At 37.0% G+C, this 27,644-nt stretch overlaps 1 protein-coding gene across 1 annotated transcript in view; it reads right to left on the bottom strand.

Annotated features, from left to right (window-relative positions):
* LOC127843881 (uncharacterized) overlaps positions 1-27,250 on the bottom strand; it is a 290,337-nt gene extending 263,087 nt beyond the window's left edge. The window contains exons 1-5 of the mRNA XM_052373769.1: positions 27,225-27,250; positions 26,383-26,444; positions 23,834-23,895; positions 19,151-19,212; positions 11,915-11,976 (exon numbers count right to left, since the gene is read on the bottom strand). The gene's annotated coding sequence lies outside the window, so the exon portion shown is untranslated. The remainder of the gene's footprint in view (positions 1-11,914; positions 11,977-19,150; positions 19,213-23,833; positions 23,896-26,382; positions 26,445-27,224) is intronic.
* Positions 27,251-27,644: the final 394 nt, after the last annotated feature.

The raw sequence follows: 27,644 nt of genomic DNA, 5'->3' as shown, positions 1-27,644 counted from the left end.
GAATGTCGATTTCACAGTTAAGTGCTCCAAAGTCTCAAACAAGAGTTTGTTTCCGTTCAATGGACTAACCCGGCTGCTTAGAGTATATAAGCACGTGATTATATCAAGTGACTTTTTCAGCGTGATAAAGTCACTTGATATAATCACGTGCCGTCTTACTTTGTCACTCGCACGTAAGCATTTATCAAATTTAGCGCTGATAGTAACATGTTTATGCATATCTAAACTATTTTCATGTATTAAAGACCCGATTTTAAATAAATAAAGACACTAATCGGGCTATTTAACCGTTTAATTTGGGCAATGTATTACATAGACGTGTATATATATATATATATATATATATATATATATTTTTAAAGACATGCATACATTGTGTTCCCATAGAGATTGGTTAAGCTTCGTTAGCATTAAGACATAATAAAGCAATTCGTTCAAATTGCGTATCGAACTAAAAAAAGTCAACAGCGTGTGCATCTAAATATGAGTTTTATATTCATCTTCATATTTGTTTTTCGAACCCGTCATTATAAATCTCAACATTATAATGGGACATCGTACATTTATGTATAATTACATGTTACTTGATCTATACGAAACAAATAAAAGCCGTATAGACTGTAACACAAATTTCACATACACAACAAAGACATGTGGTAGAAGAAAAGTCTTTTGATTTGGTGGTAGAAGAAAAGTCTTTTGATTTAATGTTTAAATAAGTAAATATGCATTTCAAATCACGAAGCTGTAAAAAATATCGCAAATAATGCGACACTTTGGAGCAAAGGAATACTAGTAACATAATTTTGGATAGCGTGCGAGGCTTGTAATGATCATCATCTTCCTTTTATTTGTCACTACAAAATTACTCACAATTTGCTAAGAATCACTTTTTATTTTCACATTAGCTTCACTTTTGGATTACGTTCATTTTAAATAAAGTGTTATTTTGCAGGTTTTGATATTAGATTGTGTGTTTTTGATTTGATTTGCATGTATTTATTTATCATTGATGCGTGACGCTGGCTGATTCTAGCTAGGGTTTAACTTCAAATTACACATACTAGCAAATTTTGAATAGCATATGTTTAAATAAATGTAAATTTAGCTTAACAAAGTGCAATTTTCATGATCAGGATTGAGACGTCTTCACGTTTACGAAATCTCACTTTAAACTCAGTGCACATTGTTGTTTCTCCATTAGTCAAACATAGCAGCAATCGTAGTATATTTCCTGCTTAATTCAATTTTTTTCAAGAAATATGTTTACCTTGACGACCATTCTGAGAGAACTGATGCTTTCATGAAGCTGTAATTTATTGCTTCATCCTAGATGTATGCGCAGATAAACGATATTTAGTTTATCATAGTCTGCCTTTAAACAAAAATCAAAATAAACAATACACATTCAAGGAATTTGCAATCGGCCTGAAGACGGTCATTGTGATCATTTATTGATGATTTTTTAGACAATATTTCCATGTCTCTCATGTGTTGTTTAAAATAGCCTGAAGTATTAGTTAGTGTGAACCGCACAAATGTGATAGGTAATTCCACTTGTCCGCTATTATATTTTGCTTGACGTTATTTTGCATTTTCTCCTCTTGTTAGCTGTTGTTTATGCCCCGGTAGGATAATATATAGCAGTCTCACTTTTCGTCTGTCCGTCTGTCTGTATGTCCGACATTCCGTTTCCGGAGTTACTTGACTAAACGCTTACAGAAATTTACATGATTTTCAGGTATTTGCCTTGCTTTAGATATGTGAGTCTTCCTTCATAACTAATAGTTCAAGTTCATCAATTAAATTTTGATGAAGTTACGGGTCTTGGACTAAGCTTGTTTTTTAAATTAACATGCTTTTAGATACTAACCTTATTTGTGGTGTGCGATTCTACTCACATGACTTACAGATCAGGTTATAGTTTCGGTCCGATTCATTTTTGTAACTAAGTTACGGGCCTTGAAATTAATAATTTCTCTAAAAAAGCACTTCCGGATTGTTTCCGAAACGATTTCAGATACTTATCTGGATATTGGTATGTGAGTCTACCTGAAATGGCTTTCAGAGCAAGGCTGGTTGTTCTGGTCCATTGATATTTTGCAAAGTAACGAGCCTCGGAATTTTCTGTTAATTTACAGTTTCCCGACTTTTTCCTAAACACTTCAATGTATGGTAGATTGTCTTTCACAAACACAGTTCATCTTTCATACAACTTTTTGTTCTTCGTTCACCATATTTCTGTAGTGTGTCTGCTGATATCTATTCATTGTGTGTGTCTACAACTTGGTGCTCAGTACGTCTTGTTATGTTGAGGTCACTGCTTCTTTCAATTTGATAATTTTGCTTTATTGTAGAGTGTGTTTCGCCTCATGAGATTACCTGTAGATATGAAATGTGCATGTGTTTAACAATGTAAGTTTTAGTTGTTATATTGGACTATATGAGCCGTGTTCTGGGAAAACTGGGCTTAATGAATTGCGTAAAGCAGAAAGTCTCGTCTCAGGATAATCTGGTGTTACACTTTACGCACATGCAATAGACCCAGAACATATTCTTTTTGTATATTATTTCCCTCCATGATCAGTGTGGCGTGTTGAGGGAGGGACTCTCCAGCTCCTGGATTCCCAAGGGCTGGACGTGGGGCGGGGTTGTGAGTGTCCAAATTGGTCCCAGTTATACACGGGTCGTGACCTTGACATTGGAGACATAAAGATCGGACCAGATGCAATTACATTTGCACTGACTTACTGAAGGTTTTTTAAAAGGTAAGAAGATAAAATGATTTACTATGGTCACGTGGCAGTCCTAACTGATATCGAATTAAAAATAATCGCATTTTTCATTGTTTTATTCCCGTTAATATAATAGTTTAAACTAGTTTAAATTGGGAAGCAATAATGAAAAAAAACATACAATAGAATGGTTTCTTGGTTTCAGGCAATACATAAATTGAAAAGAGGTGCAGTGATTTATTATCCCTAAGTTTCGATACCAAAACATGCTATTTAAATAAACAAAATAGGTTATGGTTATCTCTCGTAAAAGGTAAGCGTCTGTGCGTGCTTCAGTCTGTCTTATAATTCTGTACGCAAACCTTCCTGCATTACGCTTGTGATTTTTGTGAAACGTTTACAAAATGATTATCTATTAGTGCCTCAGGGCATATTGTCAAGGTTTCGCTGTTGAGTTATTTTTTATAGAGTGATTAAGATTATATAAAATCTTATGTGCTCAACTCCTGCTTTTAGCAACGATTTGTTTAAAACTGTTTGTAGAATCACCTCTCCATTGTAAATGTAAAGCTTTAGAGATCGTTTTATTTTTGAAGGAATTGTCGCCCTTTCAATTTACAACACATGAACCAATAAACCGTTTTGTATGGCTTAAACATTAGTTTCTAATTATTATCTGATCATCTGATTGGAGAAAGGGAAATGTGTCTCCCCCCCCCACTCTATAAAAAACGGACCCCACAGTGACCAATCAAACTATCGTCCTATAGCTCTCACTTGTATTCTTTGTTAATTTACTGAACATATCATAGCATCTAACATCTTTGCTCATTTAACCAGATACGATACATTATATTATCTCCAACATGGTTTTAGGGAGCGCCGTTCCTGCGAAACGCAACTCATCCAACTGGTAGATGACCTTGCGAGAACCCTTGTTGCAGGCCAGCAGTCAGATCTTATTCTTCTGGACTTTAGCAAGGCTTTTGATAAAGTCAGCCATTCTAAACTTCTCTATAAACTTCATGAACATGGTACCAGAGGCTGTTCTCTTGACTCGATCCGTTATTTCCTAAAAGGTCGAACTCAAGTTGTCGTTCTGGAGGGCGAGAAATCTGATGAAGTTCCTCTGACATCTGGTGTGCCCCAAGGCTCTGTCTTAGGCCTCCTCTTATTCCTTCTCTACATAAACAACGTACCAGATCATGTAAGACCCCAAGTCAGTCCCTTTGCTGATGACACTGCTGTCTACCTCACGATCAACAACCTTAATGATTGCAACCAATAACAGCAAAATCTTAATACCTTGGAACAATTGGAAACCAAATGGTAAAAACATTTTAACCTCAGTAAATGCGAAGTCCTGAACAAAACTCGAAGCAAACATAAACTCAAACATAATTATTTATTGTATGGCCATATCCTTAAAACCGAACCAAGTTCAAAATACGAAGGATTAGACTTTTCCAAAGACCTTTCTGTCAACACTCACATTGATAGAATATGTACAACAGCAAATAGAACACTTGGTTTCCTTAAATGTAACATCCAAACTAAAAACAAAAAAGTAAAACAAACTGCCAATAAAACTCTTGTCATGCCTCAAGTAGAATACTCGTCTCCAGTCTTGTCGCCATACACTAAACAAAACATCAATAAAATCGAAATTGTTCAAATAAGAGCAATCAGATGGCTACATTACAGCTATTCCACGTATGATAGTGACTCAGACATGCAACAGTCACTCGGTATAAGATCTCTAGAGAACAGATGGACTGATACTAAAATAGTATTATTTTACAAAATTTTCCACTCATTAGTAGCTGTCCCCGTCCCCACATATTTTGATAAACCCAGGAGATTGACTCGCGATACACATCCTTTAGCTTATAGGCAGATTCACACAGTAGCTAACTATTATAAATTTTCTTATTTTCCCAGCACTGTCATACTATCGAACAACCTCCCACCAAAAATTGTCCTCCTGCCAACGTTTGAATCCTTCGAGCTGGCATTAAGCCAAATCTCATACAATTAGTTGCGGCAGAGTGTGTTTTAAACCTTATTTAAACTCTTGTCTATACATATACCAACACTTTCAAACTTTGTTTCAGCCTTACTTTCTTTCTTTGACGTCTCACTGCCAATACTTTTATTGTACAATATTGTATAAATCTTTTCCTTTCACTGACATCGCGATCTGTTTATAATACCCGAAAGGGGAGTTCAACAGTATCCGAAGATAGATAGATAGACGCCATAACACGACAATTGCCCCACGAAATAGGTTTCTTACAAGGTGAGATATTTACGCACTTCTCGTCTTTGCAAAAGGGGGCAGGGGATATATTTTTGACCAAATTTCGAGTTCCGAAAGGCCGCAAACAGTCAAATCCATTTCATCAAAACAAAAAGTGACACATGAAAGTCTTTTTGTGTCAGTGTCATAACATAGGCAACATACATTGAAAATACAGTCAAACACAAGGCTGGTTTCTTCACTTGTGAAACTATGGCCCTTGATCTTTCCCCCCACCCACCTCATTTTTTAATGAAAACTTAAGAAATTTGACCCATTTCATGGCATGCACAGTACATTCAAACAGAATGCAATCCTAGTTTTGGCTACATTACTCATTAATTTCATCCCTGTGCTGTGTTTATTCACATAGAAAAGTGTCTCCCATACGTTTAGATTTTTCACAATTTACCTCCAAAGTTCTGTTCTGTTTCTGCAGCGTGAAATATTGACTTCCGCCAAAAGTGAAAACCTCCTTTTTGAAGATTCAACATTTACTTGCTAGGGAGCTGTCACGAGTTTCAATGTTTTTTTCCAAAATTTTGAGACATTCTTTCTCAAACCTAACACAAGAAATACATCTTATAAATACCCAATTGATTTTTAAAGACCATAGCTTACCCCTACCCTAAAGATATGTAATTTTCATGGACCCCCCTTTCACTGATATATCCCCTGCCACCTTAAGTTTTTTAATATATGCATGATAACACAAAAAGCTTTTGTTATATTGAAATATAATGTTTAATAAATTAAATGCAACATTTCTTAACTGTATACTGTGTTTTGTTTGTATTTTACAGTAATTCCAAAATTTCACACAATTCAAGGGAAACAACCAGATCAGAAATAATCCAACAAATAGTGTTCCTATTCACAACATTTGACTCTATTTATTAGAGAAGCACAAGTTATTGGTCAAATGTTTAAAATGATAATTGACAATATCAATCAGTCTTACAGAGGTATATTCCCCTATGAATACATAGTACATGCACCAAATATTGACATTCATGGTCAATGCCGAGAGAAAGTACAGTCTCAAAAGTTATTTGAACCTATAATTGTGCACAGATTACAAAAAGACACTGGATAAAATACCCATACTCCATCTGGAGTAGCACATACTTAGATTCATAGATCATGACCAAACATAGTCCCAAAGCTACTGGCCCTTCAGTGTTTTAAAGCCAAAATGCAGCTTTATTGAATACTGTTTTCACTGTACACAAGGGAGCTAAATCCTATGTCCATATACAAGTTTGACTCCTCTGTATTTGCATGTGTACTAATTGGTACAATAAAACAAACACTATCTGGACACCTGACCCTGCTGCACTCATTATGTAGATAAAAAAGACCAGAATTTGCTAAAACAATGAAGTGGCCTTATTGTTTACAAGTCTATAGTGTTGAGCAGATGTATCTTTTAAAACACCTTGGATAAATACCATTCAAAATGAGATCACTTCATAAGAAATCACAGCACAGTTATAAAAACAATCGCGCTAGGAAAAACAAAGGTGCACTTTTCAAAAAGGAGTATTTCCAAACTATAACAGCAGTCATGTGCGCTGTGTAGAGAAACAAGATCAAGATTCCATTCCGTTGAATTTAGACCCTGACCTGGAAAGTGTCGTGCGATTGGGTGATTTTGTGGCTAACGATGTCTTGAATGCGTGTAACCGTTCTCGAGATCCACTCGTTCTCCCTTTTAAACTGCGACCACGTCAGACAGTACCACAGCCTGAGAAACAAAGTGCAAATATATCTGACAATGAGAACATCATTGTAAACATAAGTCAGTTTGGAAACATTTTCAAGTGCATAGGGAATCACAGCTGTGATCAACCTAGCCTGGATTACAATATCACAGACAGAAAAGGACTATGTGTGGATATTAAGGTGTTATGCCACAACTGTGACTTTTGCTCAGATGAAATTCCATTATACACCAGCATCCCACAGAAGCATGGCAAGCCACTAGGAGTCCTGAATGTCAGCTTGCTTCTTCCAGTGCTGTGCTCAAAATTGGGCATATCAGACATACAGTTACTGCTGGCCTGCCTCAATATACAGGCTCCAGACAAGAGGGGCATGCAGAGGAAGCTGAACACTGTTGCTGACCAAGTGGAAGACATGGGACGTCAGCAACTAGTAAAAAATCAGGAATATGTGAGGCGTATTTCAAACCTTGCTGGGTGTTCCGGTGTGAAACAGATGTGGAGTTTGATGTCGCGTATACAAGCAGACCACAAGCTGGATGTGACACAGCAACTCAAGTTTTCGCACCTGTAATTGAGAAAACAACATCTAAACACCTGCCTGTAGATCTTCACATTGGAAATAAACTTTGCAGCAAACCCAACTGTAATCATTTAGACAGATCTTGCAAAAAGAATTATTGTGACGAAACATCAATTAATCAGGCAGAGGCAATATTTCTTAAAAAATCTTTGGAAAATATCAAAAATCAAAATATTCTTAAAGTTAAGTCTGTGACCACTGATGGTAGTGCTTCACTTGCCAAAGCTATGAGGGAGCACAATGCCAAGGTACAGGAGAAAGTCCAACATTTCAAGTGCTTTATTCATAATATGCGAAATCTACACAAGCACTTGCGTTCCGCGTGCATAAAGCAGCCAAAGGGAATGGATAGGCTCCTGTACTGCAAGAAATTAGCTACAGCTATCCGTACCAGAGTACGGCTCGAACTTACCAGACTGAGGAAGCTTCTGCGTGGAGACGAGTTGTACCTTGCCCGGGCTCGAGAAGCAGTCACTAATGTTCTAGAATGTTTCTCAGGGTCACACGATAGCTGCAAGCACAAATCTGTTGTCTGCACTGCACATCTGAAAGGACACAGTACAAGGTATTTGCCATATGGCAAGAATGTTGTGTTGTCAGCAGCAGACAAACAAAAATTGCAGAAGGTCTTGGACAAGTACTGTGGAGTACAACAGCTAAGGGACACTGTGCAACTACACAATACTAACAGATGTGAAAACATGCACAGTAGGCTGTTTTCATATGCTCCCAAGAGCATGGTCTGGAAAAGATCATTTACAGCTCTATGCTACTCCGCAACACTCGGTGCAAGCGTGGGCCGTGGCTTATCCTTACTTCAACTTGCTGGGCGCTGTGGCATTAATATCGAGGCAAGCGATCCGATGTACAGATATGCTATGTTCACACAGAACATAGCACGGTACCACAGTGATCGCAAACAAAAACATGAATACAAGACATCTCGATATTTAAGCCACAGAAAAAGGGCGAATAGGGCTGTACTTTCCCAGTCATTGTACAAGGCTCCTAGTAAAGTTTCAAAAGAACATGACTATGGAATCAATCTTGGAAATTAAAATGTGTAAATAGAACCAAAACAATATAACAATTTAACTGTGTAGCAGCAATATTTGTAACATTAATTTTACAACAGTGACAGGTGTCCAAACTATTTATATTACCTCAAATCTTGCAACCTGAATAGCCATAATGACCATGACATAAACCTTCATGAGCACATATTTGTCTGTTGTTATTAATGTTTTGAGGCTCATAACTTAAGTGCTTGATGTTGACACAAAGTTTATTATGGCATAAATGCGACACATGCATTTTTGATGACATGGCATGTTTATTTTCAAGAAAATATAGTGCGCGGTGAGCTTTAAGCCTTAGCCGTTTGCCGCGGAAACTACACCGCAGAACACCATAGCCGTTCGGAGTGCATGCCCCCTTCCAGATGTGGCATTCATTTATTATTTGGTATTTATTATCAAATAAATGATTCAATCTTAGTCTTTCTTCATCTGTTAGGTGTGCCATGAAGAAATATGTTGCCATGATGACTTTAAATAAGAAGAAAAAATAATTTATGTTTGCGGCATGTTACAAACCACTATTTTGCATGGTTTTGCTATTTTAACAACTTTTTCTACAAAACTGCATACTTATCTTGCTTATTTTAGTATTCGAGCTCAGAAAATGTGCAAATGTAGATGCTAGTATAAAAATATGAGTTTAAACATTGTTTTCCAGTGCAAAACCAGTACACGTGAAATTTTCCTAAAATAAGCAATGTTTTTTAACATTATTACCTCCCTTTGTTTTCCATAATCTAAACCATAGCGGTTAAAAGATATATGCTAAATTATGTTCGATTTGTTACCGCAACACATTTGTGGAATGTTTGTATCAATTTTTGTATGATAAACAGAATTTTAAAATTTTGCATTTTGCTATTAAGGGGGCAGGGGATATATTTTTGACCAAATTTCGAGTTCCGAAAGGCCGCAAACAGTCAAATCCATTTCATCAAAACAAAAGTGACACATGAAAGTCTTTTTGTGTCAGTGTCATAACATAGGCAACATACATTGAAAATACAGTCAAACACAAGGCTGGTTTCTTCACTTGTGAAACTATGGCCCTTGATCTTTCCCCCCACCCACCTCATTTTTTAATGAAAACTTAAGAAATTTGACCCATTTCATGGCATGCACAGTACATTCAAACAGAATGCAATCCTAGTTTTGGCTACATTACTCATTAATTTCATCCCTGTGCTGTGTTTATTCACATAGAAAAGTGTCTCCCATACGTTTAGATTTTTCACAATTTACCTCCAAAGTTCTGTTCTGTTTCTGCAGCGTGAAATATTGACTTCCGCCAAAAGTGAAAACCTCCTTTTTGAAGATTCAACATTTACTTGCTAGGGAGCTGTCACGAGTTTCAATGTTTTTTTCCAAAATTTTGAGACATTCTTTCTCAAACCTAACACAAGAAATACATCTTATAAATACCCAATTGATTTTTAAAGACCATAGCTTACCCCTACCCTAAAGATATGTAATTTTCATGGACCCCCCTTTCACTGATATATCCCCTGCCACCAAACGCTTTCAAGTCGATGCAGGTTACAATATACCAAAAGATTTCCTACACAAATTCAAAGTAAAAGCAATAACTTCAACAAAAAATAAAGTCAAACTTTTGCGCATAGAGACCCCCATAACCATACCTTTTCTTAAAGAGCATTCCAAGTCGCAATGATTTAGACAATAAAAAAGGGGGTCATGCGTTTTGCAAGAAAGAACTCGATGCGAATCAGCGGTCACTGTTTTACAGCCATCAATTTACCTGGTTCGTACCAGTGGATGAGGGTTTCCCGCCATCTGTCAAAGTCTCATGTAGTCTTTAACCTTCAAGCAAATGAGTGAATTTCTGTTAAACATCAATGTTTTCCCTACCACATGCACAAAGAAACATTCTAAAATAAAGTCATGGCAAGTGCCCACACAGAGAATTGTGTCTTCTTATAAATGATGTTCAGGTTTTTAAAGAGTATAGCATTGCACTCCAAAAGATTTAGTATATTGTAACCTAAAGGAAAAATATGTTCTGAATGAAATGTGTTTTTCTTGCATATTATTATCTTCCTATTCATATTGCACCAATATATTAAGTTTGGCTGGATTATCTGTCCATTTGGCCATTTTAGATCACATTTTCACATGCGGGTGTTTTCGGTCCGAAGAAGGCGATTTAAGGGCTGTTAAAGCTTAAATGTCCCTTTAAGAGTTAAAGCTGTTGTGTTCAATATCTGCAACAAAATACCAAAACAAACCATATGGACAGGCACGTGGGGCTTATGCGGGGTGGGGAAAGAATGAACTTGTTAGATATTTTCACTCCAAGCAATTTTGATAATGTCTTTTTTGTGTGTGTTTTTTTTTAAATACCCCCAAAAATGTCATTTTCACAGCAAAAATATCCAATTTCATCCAAGACAAACAACAAATAAGCAAAAATGAGAGATCAAAGATACTTTGAAGTGTAGAAATCAATAAGCTTCCTATAACTTGTTGTTTCACACTTATAAAAGTGTGAAATCTTGAAAGCGCCTTGTTGCTCGGAGCCCATTTATTTACCAGTCGCAAATGGTATATTCTAGCATATAATGCCATGGGTGCCTTTAAACTGCAGCAGATGGTCAATATGCTCTGCCAGCTGTCATTCAGAGGTTCAAGAGAATACAAAATTTCATATTTTGGGCGCAAAACAAGTACTTTTGACTATTTTTATGGTGGCAATCTGGTCAAAATGGGCGTTAATAACTGAGCGAAAGACAAAAATGCTCATTTTGGGGGTTTAAACTAGAAGGAAAGGTTAAAATGAACAAGATACATATATGTTGGAGAGCATTATAAGCTTAGAATGAAGTTCTATGAAGTAACAGGGGCAGAAGGCAGCTCAGATCAATGCAGGCTTCCTGAAAGAGGTTTCTAGTACATCTTCTGGGGACACAGCTTCCCGCAGAATTCTCAACACAACACATATCATTGATCCATGTCACCTTTGTATGCAAAGACAAGCAAATAAGGTCAATACTTCCCATAAATCACTGAATGAGAGAAGCATGTACCAAATGAAAAACTAAACTGGTTGCTGAAAGTGCCACATTTTGGCAAAAAGATCCCTCTAAGGTAAATGATGAAGGGGACACTTGCTACAACAATCCTATGTTTAAGTCGGACGCCACATCCTTTCAAGCCGGGGACCATGACTGTAAGCATATTGTGAGAAAACAATACCAAACACAAGCTAATTGTAGGGTTACAAGTAGCATATCAACTCAGATGCACTGCATACATGCTTAGGAACAAGGATAAACCTGTTAAGTGCCAACTTCTGCTGCCAACAAAGCGCGAGCTTTACGTGTCAGGACGCGGAACTATCCATACAAACTGCACGGGGAATTGCATGGCGGCAAGGGTTTGAGTGACCACAACCTGATTATGACAGTATTTCACACCTTAAGCATCATAAATATGCTTATTTGCTTGCGTACATGATAATAATTTAGTATTATCACCTGTTTTACCATCAACAACCCTTATCCAGTGGCCCTCGGCTTAGTTGCAGACATTCCTCTACCTGAAAAAGTCAAAATTCCCAATAAAAAATAGATATAAATGGCAAAAAACATGCATTTAAGTATTTTTAGTGTATTTTTATGAATAATATGAAGTAATAAACCTTGTTATGTTCATGATTGTACTAAATATGAAGGCTGCCTCAATTAAGTGTCTGCTGCACTGTCCAAACTGTAAAAATGTCCGCCATTCCATGTCGGTGAAATGGGGCTCTGTTTGAATGTTCATGCTTTATGCACTAGCTATTGTTGCGTTACTGGATCACAGAGTTCCTGGCGTTGAATTCTGACTTCATGTAGCACACTAACGCTACACGGTCAACCAATATGCCTTTGAATTCAAGTCGGAAAGCAATTGAGCCCTTATTTGGCTATATCAGGGTGGGGGTCAACTTGAAAAACAACTATTCCAGGTCAAATTATCTGAATTCATGCATTTAAGGCACTTATTTTCTTCTCTTTTGTTAAGAAATGACCAAAATCAGCTTTCCCAGTCATATTTTGCACTTGCAGATGATATTTCATTTTTACCTAAAGCTAGTTAAGGTTACAATATACCAAAAGATTTCCTACACAAATTCAATGTAAAAGCAATAACTTCAACAAAAAATAAAGTCAAACTTTTGCGCATAGAGACCCCCATAACCATACCTTTTCTTAAAGAGCATTCCAAGTCGCAATGATTTAGACAATAAAAAAGGGGGGTCATGCGTTTTGCAAGAAAGAACTCGATGCGAATCAGCAGTCACTGTTTTACAGCCATCAATTTACCGGGTTCGTACCAGTGGATGAGGGTTTCCCGCCATCTGTCAAAGTCTCATGTAGTCTTTAACCTTCAAGCAAATGAGTGAATTTCTGTTAAACATCAATGTTTTCCCTACCACATGCACAAAGAAACATTCTAAAATAAAGTCATGGCAAGTGCCCACACAGAGAATTGTGTCTTCTTATAAATGATGTTCAGGTTTTTAAAGAGTATAGCATTGCACTCCAAAAAGATTTAGTATATTGTAACCTAAAGGAAAAATATGTTCTGAATGAAATGTGTTTTTCTTGCATATTATTATCTTCCTATTCATATTGCACCAATATATTAAGTTTGGCTGGATTATCTGTCCATTTGGCCATTTTAGATCACATTTTCACATGCGGGTGTTTTCGGTCCGAAGAAGGCGATTTAAGGGCTGTTAAAGCTTAAATGTCCCTTTAAGAGTTAAAGCTGTTATGTTCAATATCTGCAACAAAATACCAAAACAAACCATATGGACAGGCACGTGGGGCTTATGCGGGGTGGGGAAAGAATGAACTTGTTAGATATTTTCACTCCAAGCAATTTTGATAATGTCTTTTTTGTGTGTGTTTTTTTTTAAATACCCCAAAAAATGTCATTTTCACAGCAAAAATATCCAATTTCATCCAAGACAAACAACAAATAAGCAAAAATGAGAGATCAAAGATACTTTGAAGTGTAGAAATCAATAAGCTTCCTATAACTTGTTGTTTCACACTTATAAAAGTGTGAAATCTTGAAAGTGCCTTGTTGCTCGGAGCCCATTTATTTACCAGTTGCAAATGGTATATTCTAGCATATAATGCCATGGGTGCCTTTAAACTGCTGCAGATGGTCAATATGCTCTGCCAGCTGTCATTCAGAGGTTCAAGAGAATACAAAATTTCATATTTTGGGCGCAAAACAAGTACTTTTGACTATTTTTATGGTGGCAATCTGGTCAAAATGGGCGTTAATAACTGAGCGAAAGACAAAAATGCTCATTTTGGGGGTTTAAACTAGAAGGAAAGGTTAAAATGAACAAGATACATATATGTTGGAGAGCATTATAAGCTTAGAAATGAAGTTCTATGAAGTAACAGGGGCAGAAAGGCAGCTCAGATCAATGCAGGCTTCCTGAAAGAGGTTTCTAGTACATCTTCTGGGGACACAGCTTCCCGCAGAATTCTCAACACAACACATATCATTGATCCATGTCACCTTTGTATGCAAAGACAAGCAAATAATGTCAATACTTCCCATAAATCACTGAATGAGAGAAGCATGTACCAAATGAAAAACTAAACTGGTTGCTGAAAGTGCCACATTTTGGCAAAAAGATCCCTCTAAGGTAAATGATGAAGGGGACACTTGCTACAACAATCCTATGTTTAAGTCGGACGCCACATCCTTTCAAGCCGGGACCATGACTGTAAGCATATTGTGAGAAAACAATACCAAACACAAGCTAATTGTAGGGTTACAAGTAGCATATCAACTCAGATGCACTGCATACATGCTTAGGAACAAGGATAAACCTGTTAAGTGCCAACTTCTGCTGCCAACAAAGCGCGAGCTTTACGTGTCAGGACGCGGAACTATCCATACAAACTGCACGGGGAATTGCATGGCGGCAAGGGTTTGAGTGACCACAAACCTGATTATGACAGTATTTCACACCTTAAGCATCATAAATATGCTTATTTGCTTGCGTACATGATAATAATTTAGTATTATTACCTGTTTACCATCAACAACCCTTATCCAGTGGCCCTCGGCTTAGTTGCAGACATTCCTCTACCTGAAAAAGTCAAAATTCCCAATAAAAAATAGATATAAATGGCAAAAAACATGCATTTAAGTATTTTTAGTGTATTTTTATGAATAATATGAAGTAATAAACCTTGTTATGTTCATGATTGTACTAAATATGAAGGCTGCCTCAATTAAGTGTCTGCTGCACTGTCCAAACTGTAAAAATGTCCGCCATTCCATGTCGGTGAAATGGGGCTCTGTTTGAATGTTCATGCTTTATGCACTAGCTATTGTTGCGTTACTGGATCACAGAGTTCCTGGCGTTGAATTCTGACTTCATGTAGCGCACTAACGCTACACGGTCAACCAATATGCCTTTGAATTCAAGTCGGAAAGCAATTTAGCCCTTATTTGGCTATATCAGGGTGGGGGTCAACTTGAAAAACAACTATTCCAGGTCAAATTATCTGAATTCATGCATTTAAGGCACTTATTTTCTTCTCTTTTGTTAAGAAATGACCAAAAATCAGCTTTCCCAGTCATATTTTGCACTTGCAGATGATATTTCATTTTTACCTAAAGCTAGTTTAAAGCAAAAATATGTTCTGAATGAAATGTGTTTTTCTTACATATTATTATCTTCCTATTCATATTGCACCAATATATTAAGTTTGGCTGGATTATCTGTCCATTTGGCCATTTTAGATCACATTTTCACATGCGGGTGTTTTTGGTCAGAAGAAGGCGATTTAAGGGCTGTTAAAGCTTAAATGTCCCTTTAAGAGTTAAAGCTGTTGTGTTCAATATCTGCAACAAAATACCAAAACAAACCATATGGACAGGCACGTGGGGCTTATGCGGGGTGGGGAAAGAATGAACTTGTTAGATATTTTCACTCCAAGCAATTTTGATAATGTCTTTTTTGTGTGTGTTTTTTTTTAAATACCCCCATAAAATGTCAATTTCACAGCAAAAATATCCAATTTCATCCAAGACAAACAACAAATAAGCAAAAATGAGAGATCAAAGATACTTTGAAGTGTAGAAATCAATAAGCTTCCTATAACTTGTTGTTTCACACTTATAAAAGTGTGAAATCTTGAAAGCGCCTTGTTGCTCGGAGCCCATTTATTTACCAGTCACAAATGGTATATTCTAGCATATAATGCCATGGGTGCCTTTAAACTGCAGCAGATGGTCAATATGCTCTGCCAGCTGTCATTCAGAGGTTCAAGAGAATACAAAATTTCATATTTTGGGCGCAAAACAAGTACTTTTGACTATTTTTATGGTGGCAATCTGGTCAAAATGGGCGTTAATAACTGAGCGAAAGACAAAAATGCTCATTTTGGGGGTTTAAACTAAAAGGAAAGGTTAAAATGAACAAGATACATATATGTTGGAGAGCATTATAAGCTTAGAAATGAAGTTCTATGAAGTAACAGGGGCAGAAAGGCAGCTCAGATCAATGCAGGCTTCCTGAAAGAGGTTTCTAGTACATCTTCTGGGGACACAGCTTCCCGCAGAATTCTCAACACAACACATATCATTGATCCATGTCACCTTTGTATGCAAAGACAAGCAAATAAGGTCAATACTTCCCATAAATCACTGAATGAGAGAAGCATGTACCAAATGAAAAACTAAACTGGTTGCTGAAAGTGCCACATTTTGGCAAAAAGATTCCTCTAAGGTAAATGATGAAGGGGACACTTGCTACAACAATCCTATGTTAAAGTCGGACGCCACATCCTTTAAAGCCGGGACCATGACTGTAAGCATATGTGAGAAAACAATACCAAACACAAGCTAATTGTAGGGTTACAAGTAGCATATCAACTCAGATGCACTGCATACATGCTTAGGAACAAGGATAAACCTGTTAAGTGCCAACTTCTGCTGCCAACAAAGCGCGAGCTTTACGTGTCAGGACGCGGAACTATCCATACAAACTGCACGGGGAATTGCATGGCGGCAAGGGTTTGAGTGACCACAAACCTGATTATGACAGTATTTCACACCTTAAGCATCATAAATATGCTTATTTGCTTGCGTACATGATAATAATTTAGTATTATTACCTGTTTTACCACCAACAACCCTTATCCAGTGGCCCTCGGCTTAGTTGCAGACATTCCTCTACCTGAAAAAGTCAAAATTCCCAATAAAAAATAGATATAAAATGGCAAAAAACATGCATTTAAGTATTTTTAGTGTATTTTTATGAATAATATGAAGTAATAAACCTTGTTATGTTCATGATTGTACTAAATATGAAGGCTGCCTCAATTAAGTGTCTGCTGCACTGTCCAAACTGTAAAAATGTCCGCCATTCCATGTCGTGTGAAATGGGGCTCTGTTTGAATGTTCATGCTTTATGCACTAGCTATTGTGCGTTACTGGATCACGGAGTTCCTGGCGTTGAATTCTGACTTCATGTAGCACACCAACGCTACACGGTCACCAATATGCCTTTGAATTCAAGTCGGAAAGCAATTTAGCCCTTATTTGGCTATATCAGGGTGGGGGTCAACTTGAAAAACAACTATTCCAGGTCAAATATCTGAATTCATGCATTTAAGGCACTTATTTTCTTCTCTTTTGTTAAGAAATGACCAAAAAATCAGCTTTCCCAGTCATATTTTGCACTTGCAGATGATATTTCATTTTTACCTAAAGCTAGTTTAGGTTACAATACACCAAAAGATTTCCTACACAAATTCAATGTAAAAGCAATAACTTCAACAAAAAATAAAGTCAAACTTTTGCGCATAGAGACCCCCATAACCATACCTTTTCTTAAAGAGCATTCCAAGTCGCAATGATTTAAACAATAAAAAAGGGGGGTCATGCGTTTTGCAAGAAAGAACTCGATGCGAATCAGCAGTCACTGTTTTACAGCCATCAATTTACCGGGTTCGTACCAGTGGATGAGGGTTTCCCGCCATCCTGTCAAAGTCTCATGTAGTCTTTAACCTTCAAGCAAATGAGTGAATTTCTGTTAAACATCAATGTTTTCCCTACCACATGCACAAAGAAACATTCTAAAATAAAGTCATGGCAAGTGCCCACACAGAGAATTGTGTCTTCTTATAAATGATGTCAGGTTTTTTAAAGAGTATAGCATTGCACTCCAAAAAGATTTAGTATATTGTAACCTAAAGGAAAAATATGTTCTGAATGAAATGTGTTTTTCTTGCATATTATTATCTTCCTATTCATATTGCACCAATATATTAAGTTTGGCTGGATTATCTGTCCATTTGGCCATTTTTAGATCACATTTTCACATGCGGGTGTTTTCGGTCCGAAGAAGGCGATTTAAGGGCTGTTAAAGCTTAAATGTCCCTTTAAGAGTTAAAGCTGTTGTGTTCAATATCTGCAACAAAATACCAAAACAAACCATATGGACAGGCACGTGGGGCTTATGCGGGGTGGGGAAAGAATGAACTTGTTAGATATTTTCACTCCAAGCAATTTTGATAATGTCTTTTTGTGTGTGTTTTTTTTTTAAATACCCCAAAAAATGTCAATTTCACAGCAAAAATATCCAATTTCATCCAAGACAAACAACAAATAAGCAAAAATGAGAGATCAAAGATACTTTGAAGTGTAGAAATCAATAAGCTTCCTATAACTTGTTGTTTCACACTTATAAAAGTGTGAAATCTTGAAAGCGCCTTGTTGCTCGGAGCCCATTTATTTACCAGTCGCAAATGGTATATTCTAGCATATAATGCCATGGGTGCCTTTAAACTGCAGCAGATGGTCAATATGCTCTGCCAGCTGTCATTCAGAGGTTCAAGAGAATACAAAATTTCATATTTTGGGCGCAAAAACAAGTACTTTTGACTATTTTTATGGTGGCAATCTGGTCAAAATGGGCGTTAATAACTGAGCGAAAGACAAAAATGCTCATTTTGGGGGTTTAAACTAGAAGGAAAGGTTAAAATGAACAAGATACATATATGTTGGAGAGCATTATAAGCTTAGAAATGAAGTTCTATGAAGTAACAGGGGCAGAAAGGCAGCTCAGATCAATGCAGGCTTCCTGAAAGAGGTTTCTAGTACATCTTCTGGGGACACAGCTTCCCGCAGAATTCTCAACACAACACATATCATTGATCCATGTCACCTTTGTATGCAAAGACAAGCAAATAAGGTCAATACTTCCATAAATCACTGAATGAGAGAAGCATGTACCAAATGAAAAACTAAACTGGTTGCTGAAAGTGCCACATTTTGGCAAAAAGATCCCTCTAAGGTAAATGATGAAGGGGACACTTGCTACAACAATCCTATGTTTAAGTCGGACGCCACATCCTTTCAAGCCGGGACCATGACTGTAAGCATATTGTGAGAAAACAATACCAAACACAAGCTAATTGTAGGGTTACAAGTAGCATATCAACTCAGATGCACTGCATACATGCTTAGGAACAAGGATAAACCTGTTAAGTGCCAACTTCTGCTGCCAACAAAGCGCGAGCTTTACGTGTCAGGACGCGGAACTATCCATACAAACTGCACGGGGAATTGCATGGCGGCAAGGGTTTGAGTGACCACAAACCTGATTATGACAGTATTTCACACCTTAAGCATCATAAATATGCTTATTTGCTTTCGTACTTGATAATAATTTAGTATATTACCTGTTTTACCATCAACAACCCTTATCCAGTGGCCCTCGGCTTAGTTGCAGACATTCCTCTACCTGAAAAAGTCAAATTCCCAATAAAAAATAGATATAAAATGGCAAAAAACATGCATTTAAGTATTTTTAGTGTATTTTTATGAATAATATGAAGTAATAAACCTTGTTATGTTCATGATTGTACTAAATATGAAGGCTGCCTCAATTAAGTGTCTGCTGCACTGTCCAAACTGTAAAAATGTCCGCCATTCCATGTCGGTGAAATGGGGCTCTGTTTGAATGTTCATGCTTTATGCACTAGCTATTGTTGCGTTACTGGATCACAGAGTTCCTGGCGTTGAATTCTGACTTCATGTAGCGCACTAACGCTACACGGTCAACCAATATGCCTTTGAATTCAAGTCGGAAAGCAATTTAGCCCTTATTTGGCTATATCAGGGTGGGGGTGAACTTGAAAAACAATTATTCCAGGTCAAATTATCTGAATTCATGCATTTAAGGCACTTATTTTCTTCTCTTTTGTTAAGAAATGACCAAAAATCAGCTTTCCCAGTCATATTTTGCACTTGCAGATGATATTTCATTTTTACCTAAAGCTAGTTTAAAGCAAAAATATGTTCTGAATGAAATGTGTTTTTCTTGCATATTATTATCTTCCTATTCATATTGCACCAATATATTAAGTTTGGCTGGATTATCTGTCCATTTGGCCATTTTAGATCACATTTTCACATGTGGGTGTTTTCGGTCCGATGAAGGCGATTTAAGGGCTGTTAAAGCTTAAATGTCCCTTAAAGAGTTAAAGCTGTTGTGTTCAATATCTGCAACAAAATACCAAAACAAACCATATGGACAGGCACGTGAGGCTTATGCGGGGTGGGGAAAGAATGAACTTGTTAGATATTTTCACTCCAAGCAATTTTGATAATGTCTTTTTTGTGTGTGTTTTTTTTAAATACCCCCAAAAATGTCATTTTCACAGCAAAAATATCCAATTTCATCCAAGACAACAACAAATAAGCAAAAATGAGAGATCAAAGATACTTTGAAGTGTAGAAATCAATAAGCTTCCTATAACTTGTTGTTTCACACTTATAAAAGTGTGAAATCTTGAAAGCGCCTTGTTGCTCGGAGCCCATTTATTTACCAGTCGCAAATGGTATATTCTAGCATATAATGCCATGGGTGCCTTTACACTGCAGCAGATGGTCAATATGCTCTGCCAGCTGTCATTCAGAGGTTCAAGAGAATACAAAATTTCATATTTTGGGCGCAAAACAAGTACTTTTGACTATTTTTATGGTGGCAATCTGGTCAAAATGGGCGTTAATAACTGAGCGAAAGACAAAAATGCTCATTTTGGGGGTTTAAACTAGAAGGAAAGGTTAAAATGAACAAGATACATATATGTTGGAGAGCATTATAAGCTTAGAAATGAAGTTCTATGAAGTAACAGGGCAGCAGAAAGGCAGCTCAGATCAATGCAGGCTTCCTGAAAGAGGTTTCTAGTACATCTTCTGGGGACACAGCTTCCCGCAGAATTCTCAACACAACACATATCATTGATCCATGTCACCTTTGTATGCAAAGACAAGCAAATAAGGTCAATACTTCCATAAATCACTGAATGAGAGAAGCATGTACCAAATGAAAAACTAAATGGTTGCTGAAAGTGCCACATTCTTGGCAAAAAGATCCCTCTAAGGTAAATGATGAAGGGGACACTTGGCTACAACAATCCTATGTTTAAGTCGGACGCCACATCCTTTCAAGCCGGGACCATGACTGTAAGCATATTGTGAGAAAACAATACCAAACACAAGCTAATTGTAGGGTTAAAAGTAGCATATCAACTCAGATGCACTGCATACATGCTTAGGAACTAGGATACAACCTGTTAAGTGCCAACTTCTGCTGCCAACAAAGCGCGAAGCTTTACGTGTCAGGACGCGGAACTATCCATACAAACTGCACGGGGAATTGCATGGCGGCAAGGGTTTGAGTGACCACAAACCTGATTATGACAGTATTTCACACCTTAAGCATCATTAAATATGCTTATTTGCTTGCGTACATGATAATAATTTAGTATTATTACCTGTTTTACCATCAACCAACCCTTAATCCAGTGGCCCCTCGGCTTAGTTGCAGACATTCCTCTACCTGAAAAAGTCAAAATTCCCAATAAAAAATAGATATAAAATGGCAAAAAAAACATGCATTTAAGTATTTTAGTGTATTTTTATGAATAATATGAAGTAATAAACCTTGTTATGTTCATGATTTGTACTAAATATGAAGGTGCCTCAATTAAGTGTCTGCTGCCCTGTCCCAAACTGTAAAAATGTCCGCCATTCTCCATGTCGGTGAAATGGGCCTCTGTTTGAATGTTCATGCTTATGCATAGCTATGTTGCGTTATGGATCACGGAGTTCCTGCGTTGAATTTCTGACTTCATGTAGCACCACTAACGCTACACGGTCAACCAATATGCCTTTGAATTCAAGTCGGGAAAGCAATTTAGCCCCTTATTTTGGCTATAATCAGGTGGGGGTCAACTTGAAAACAACTATTCCAGGTCAAATTATCTGAATTCATGCATTTTAAGGCACTATTTTTCTCTTTTGTTAAGAAATGACCAAAAATCAGCTTTCCAGTCATATTTTGCACTTGCAGATGATATTCATTTTTACCTAAAGCTAGTTTAGGTTACAATATACCAAAAGATTTTCCTACACAAATTTCAATGTAAAAGCAATAACTTCAACAAAAAATAAAGTCAAACTTTTGCGCATAGAGACCCCCATAACCATACCTTTTCTTAAAGAGCATTCAAGTCGCAATGATTTTAGACAATAAAAAAGGGGGTCATGCGTTTTTGCAAGAAAGAACTCGATGAGAATCAGCGGTCACCCCTGTTTTTACAGCCATCAATTTACGGGTTCGTACCAGTGGATGGGGTTTCCCGCCATTTGTCAAAGTCTCATGTAGTCTTTAACCTTCAAGCAAATGAGTGAATCTTCTGTTAATAAATCAATGGTTTTCCCTACCACATGCACAAAGAAAACATTCTAAAATAAAGTCATGGCAAGTGCCCCACACAGAGAATTGTGTCTTCTTTATAAATGATGTTCAGGTTTTTAAAGAGTATAGCATTGCACTCCAAAAAGATTTAGTATATTGTAACCTAAAGGAAAAATATGTTCTGAATGAAATGTGTTTTTCTTGCATATTATTATCTTCCTATTCATATTGCACCAATATATTAAGTTTGGCTGGATTATCTGTCCATTTGGCCATTTTAGATCACATTTTCACATGTGGGTGTTTTCGGTCCGAAGAAGGCGATTTAAGGGCTGTTAAAGCTTAAATGTCCCTTTAAGAGTTAAAGCTGTTGTGTTCAATATCTGCAACAAAATACCAAAACAAACCATATGGACAGGCACGTGGGGCTTATGCGGGGTGGGGAAAGAATGAACTTGTTAGATATTTTCACTCCAAGCAATTTTGATAATGTCTTTTTTGTGTGTGTTTTTTTTTAAATACCCCCAAAAATGTCATTTTCACAGCAAAAATATCCAATTTCATCCAAGACAAACAACAAATAAGCAAAAATGAGAGATCAAAGATACTTTGAAGTGTAGAAATCAATAAGCTTCCTATAACTTGTTGTTTCACACTTATAAAAAGTGTGAAATCTTGAAAGCGCCTTGTTGCTCGGAGCCCATTTATTTACCAGTCGCAAATGGTATATTCTAGCATATAATGCCATGGGTGCCTTTAAACTGCAGCAGATGGTCAATATGCTCTGCCAGCTGTCATTCAGAGGTTCAAGAGAATACAAAATTTCATATTTTGGGCGCAAAACAAGTACTTTTGACTATTTTTATGGTGGCAATCTGGTCAAAATGGGCGTTAATAACTGAGCGAAAGACAAAAAATGCTCATTTTGGGGGTTTTAAACTAGAAGGAAAGGTTAAAATGAACAAGATACATATATGTTGGAGAGCATTATAAGCTTAGAAATGAAGTTCTATGAAGTAACAGGGGCAGAAAGGCAGCTCAGATCAATGCAGGCTTCCTGAAAGAGGTTTCTAGTACATCTTCTGGGGACACAGCTTCCCGCAGAATTCTCAACACAACACATATCATTGATCCATGTCACCTTTGTATGCAAAGACAAGCAAATAAGGTCAATACTTCCCATAAATCACTGAATGAGAGAAGCATGTACCAAATGAAAAAAAAACTGGTTGCTGAAAGTGCCACATTTTGGCAAAAAGATCCCTCTAAGGTAAATGATGAAGGGGACACTTGCTACAACAATCCTATGTTTAAGTCGGACGCCACATCCTTTCAAGCCGGGACCATGACTGTAAGCATATTGTGAGAAAACAATACCAAAACAAGCTAATTGTAGGGTTACAAGTAGCATATCAACTCAGATGCACTGCATACATGCTTAGGAACAAGGATAAACCTGTTAAGTGCCAACTTCTGCTGCCAACAAAGCGCGAGCTTTACGTGTCAGGACGCGGAACTATCCATACAAACTGCACGGGGAATTGCATGGCGGCAAGGGTTTGAGTGACCACAAACCTGATTATGACAGTATTCACACCTTAAGCATCATAAATATGCTTATTTGCTTGCGTACATGATAATAATTTAGTATTATTACCTGTTTTACCATCAACAACCCTTATCCAGTGGCCCTCGGCTTAGTTGCAGACATTCCTCTACCTGAAAAAGTCAAAATTCCCAATAAAAAATAGATATAAAATGGCAAAAACATGCATTTAAGTATTTTAGTGTATTTTTATGAATAATATGAAGTAATAAACCTTGTTATGTTCATGATTGTACTAAATATGAAGGCTGCCTCAATTAAGTGTCTGCTGCACTGTCCAAACTGTAAAAATGTCCGCCATTCCATGTCGGTGAAATGGGGCTCTGTTTGAATGTTCATGCTTTATGCACTAGCTATTGTTGCGTTACTGGATCACGGAGTTCCTGGCGTTGAATTCTGACTTCATGTAGCACACTAACGCTACACGGTCAACCAATATGCCTTTGAATTCAAGTCGGAAAGCAATTTAGCCCTATTTGGCTATATCAGGGTGGGGGTCAACTTGAAAAACAACTATTCCAGGTCAAATTATCTGAATTCATGCATTTAAGGCACTTATTTTCTTCTCTTTTGTTAAGAAATGACCAAAATCAGCTTTCCCAGTCATATTTTGCACTTGCAGATGATATTTCATTTTACCTAAAGCTAGTTTAGGTTACAATATACCAAAAGATTTCCTACACAATTCAATGTAAAAGCAATAACTTCAACAAAAAATAAAGTCAAACTTTTGCGCATAGAGACCCCCATAACCATACCTAATTTCTTAAAGAGCATTCCAAGTCGCAATGATTTAGACAATAAAAAGGGGGGTCATGCGTTTTGCAAGAAAGAACTCGATGCGAATCAGCGGTCACTGTTTTACAGCCATCAATTTACCGGGTTCGTACCAGTGGATGAGGGTTTCCCGCCATCTGTCAAAGTCTCATGTAGTCTTTAACCTTCAAGCAAATGAGTGAATTTCTGTTAAACATCAATGTTTTCCCTACCACATGCACAAAGAAAATTCTAAAATAAAGTCATGGCAAGTGCCCACACAGAGAATTGTGTCTTCTTATAAATGATGTTCAGGTTTTTAAAGAGTATAGCATGCACTCAAAAAGATTAGTATATTGTAACCTAAAGGAAAATATGTTCTGAATGAAATGTGTTTTTCTTGCATATTATTATCTTCCTATTCATATTGCACCAATATATTAAGTTTGGCTGGATTATCTCCATTTGGCCATTTTAGATCACATTTTCACATGTGGGTGTTTTTCGGTCCGATGAAGGCGATTTAAGGGCTGTTAAAGCTAAATGTCCCTTAAAGAGTTAAAGCTGTTGTGTTCAATATCTGCAACAAAATACCAAAACAAACCATATGGACAGGCACGTGAGGCTTATGCGGGGTGGGGAAAGAATGAACTTGTTAGATATTTTCACTCCAAGCAATTTTGATAATGTCTTTTTTGTGTGTGTTTTTTTTAAATACCCCCAAAAATGTCATTTCACAGCAAAAATATCCAATTTCATCCAAGACAAACAACAAATAAGCAAAAATGAGAGATCAAAGATACTTTGAAGTGTAGAAATCAATAAGCTTCCTATAACTTGTTGTTTCACACTTATAAAAGTGTGAAATCTTGAAAGCGCCTTGTTGCTCGGAGCCCATTTATTTACCAGTCGCAAATGGATTATTAGCATATAATGCCATGGGTGCCTTAAACTGCAGCAGATGGTCAATATGCTCTGCCAGCTGTCATTCAGAGGTTCAAGAGAATACAAAATTTCATTTTTGGGCGCAAAACAAGTACTTGTGATTTGACTATTTTTATGGTGGCAATCTGGTCAAAATGGGCGTTAATAACTGAGCGAAAGACAAAATGCTCATTTTGGGGGTTTTTAAACTAGAAGGAAAGGTTAAAATGAACAAGATACATATATGTTGGAGAGCATTATAAGCTTAGAAATGAAGTCTATAGAAGTAACAGGGGCAGAAAGGCAGCTCAGATCAATGCAGGCTTCCTGAAAGAGGTTTCTAGTACATCTCTGGGGACACAGCTTCCCGCAGAATTCTCAACACAACACATATCATTGATCCATGTCACCTTTGTATGCAAAGACAAGCAAATAAGGTCAATACTTCCCATAAATCACTGAATGAGAGAAGCATGTACAAATGAAAAACTAAACTGGTTGCTGAAAGTGCCACATTTTGGCAAAAAGATCCTCTAAGGTAAATGATGAAGGGGACATGCTACAACAATCCTATGTTAAGTCGGACGCCACATCTTTCAAGCCGGGACCATGACTGTAAGCATATTGTGAGAAAACAATACCAAACACAAGCTAATTGTAGGGTTACAAGTAGCATATCACTCAGATGCACTGCATACATGCTTAGGAACTAGGATAAACCTGTTAAGTGCCAACTTCTGCTGCCAACAAGCGCAGCTTTACGTGTCAGGACGCGGAACTATCCATACAAACTGCACGGGGAATTGCATGGCGGCAAGGGTTTGAGTGACCACAAACCTGATTATGACAGTATTTCACACCTTAAGCATCATAAATATGCTTATTTGCTTGCGTACATGATAATAATTTAGTATTATTACCTGTTTTACCATCAACAACCCTTATCCAGTGGCCCTCGGCTTAGTTGCAGACATTCCTCTACCTGAAAAAGTCAAAATTCCCAATAAAAATAGATATAAAATGGCAAAAAACATGCATTTAAGTATTTTTATGTATTATGATATGAAAAATATGAAGTAATAAACCTTGTTATGTTCATGATTGTACTAAATATGAAGGCTGCCTCAATTAAGTGTCTGCTGCACTGTCCAAACTGTAAAAATGTCCGCCATTCCATGTCGGTGAAATGGGGCTCTGTTTGAATGTTCATGCTTTATGCACTAGCTATTGTTGCATTACTGGATCACGGAGTTCCTGGCGTGAATTCTGACTTCATGTAGCACACTAACGCTACACGGTCAACCAATATGCCTTTGAATTCAAGTCGGAAAGCAATTTAGCCCTTATTTGGCTATATCAGGGGGGGTCAACTTGAAAAACAACTATTCCAGGTCAAATTATCTGAATTCATGCATTTAAGGCACTTATTTTCTTCTCTTTTGTTAAGAAATGACCAAAAATCAGCTTTCCCAGTCATATTTGCACTTGCAGATGATATTTCATTTTTACCTAAAGCTAGTTTAGGTTACAATAAACCAAAAGATTTCCTACACAAATTCAATGTAAAAGCAATAACTTCAACAAAAAATAAAGTCAAACTTTTGCGCATAGAGACCCCCATAACCATACCTTAATTCTTAAAGAGCATTCCAAGTCGCAATGATTTAGACAATAAAAAAGGGGGGTCATGCGTTTTGCAAGAAAGAACTCGATGCGAATCAGCGGTCACTGTTTTACAGCCATCAATTTACCGGGTTCATACCAGTGAATGAGGGTTTCCCGCCATCTGTCAAAGTCTCATGTAGTCTTTAACCTTCAAGCAAATGAGTGAATTTCTTTTAAACATCAATGTTTTCCCTACCACTGCACAAAGAAACATTCTAAAATAAAGTCATGCAAGTGCCCACACAGAGAATTGTGTCTTCTTATAAATGATGTTCAGGTTTTTAAAGAGTATAGCATTGCACTCCAAAAAGATTTAGTATATTGTAACCTAAAGGAAAAATATGTTCTGAATGAAATGGTTTTTCTTGCATAATTATCTTCCTATTCATATTGCACCAATATATTAAGTTTGGCTGGATTATCTGTCCATTTGGCCATTTTAGATCACATTTTCACATGCGGGTGTTTTCGGTCCGATGAAGGCGATTTAAGGGCTGTTAAAGCTTAAATGTCCCTT

The sequence above is a fragment of the Dreissena polymorpha genome, chromosome 9 (genome assembly GCF_020536995.1).
Source record: "Dreissena polymorpha isolate Duluth1 chromosome 9, UMN_Dpol_1.0, whole genome shotgun sequence".
In the NCBI taxonomy this organism is placed as follows: Eukaryota; Metazoa; Mollusca; class Bivalvia; order Myida; family Dreissenidae; genus Dreissena; species Dreissena polymorpha.
The sequence above is the reverse complement of the archived record's forward strand: the minus strand, read 5'-3'. Positions and strand labels throughout refer to the sequence as shown.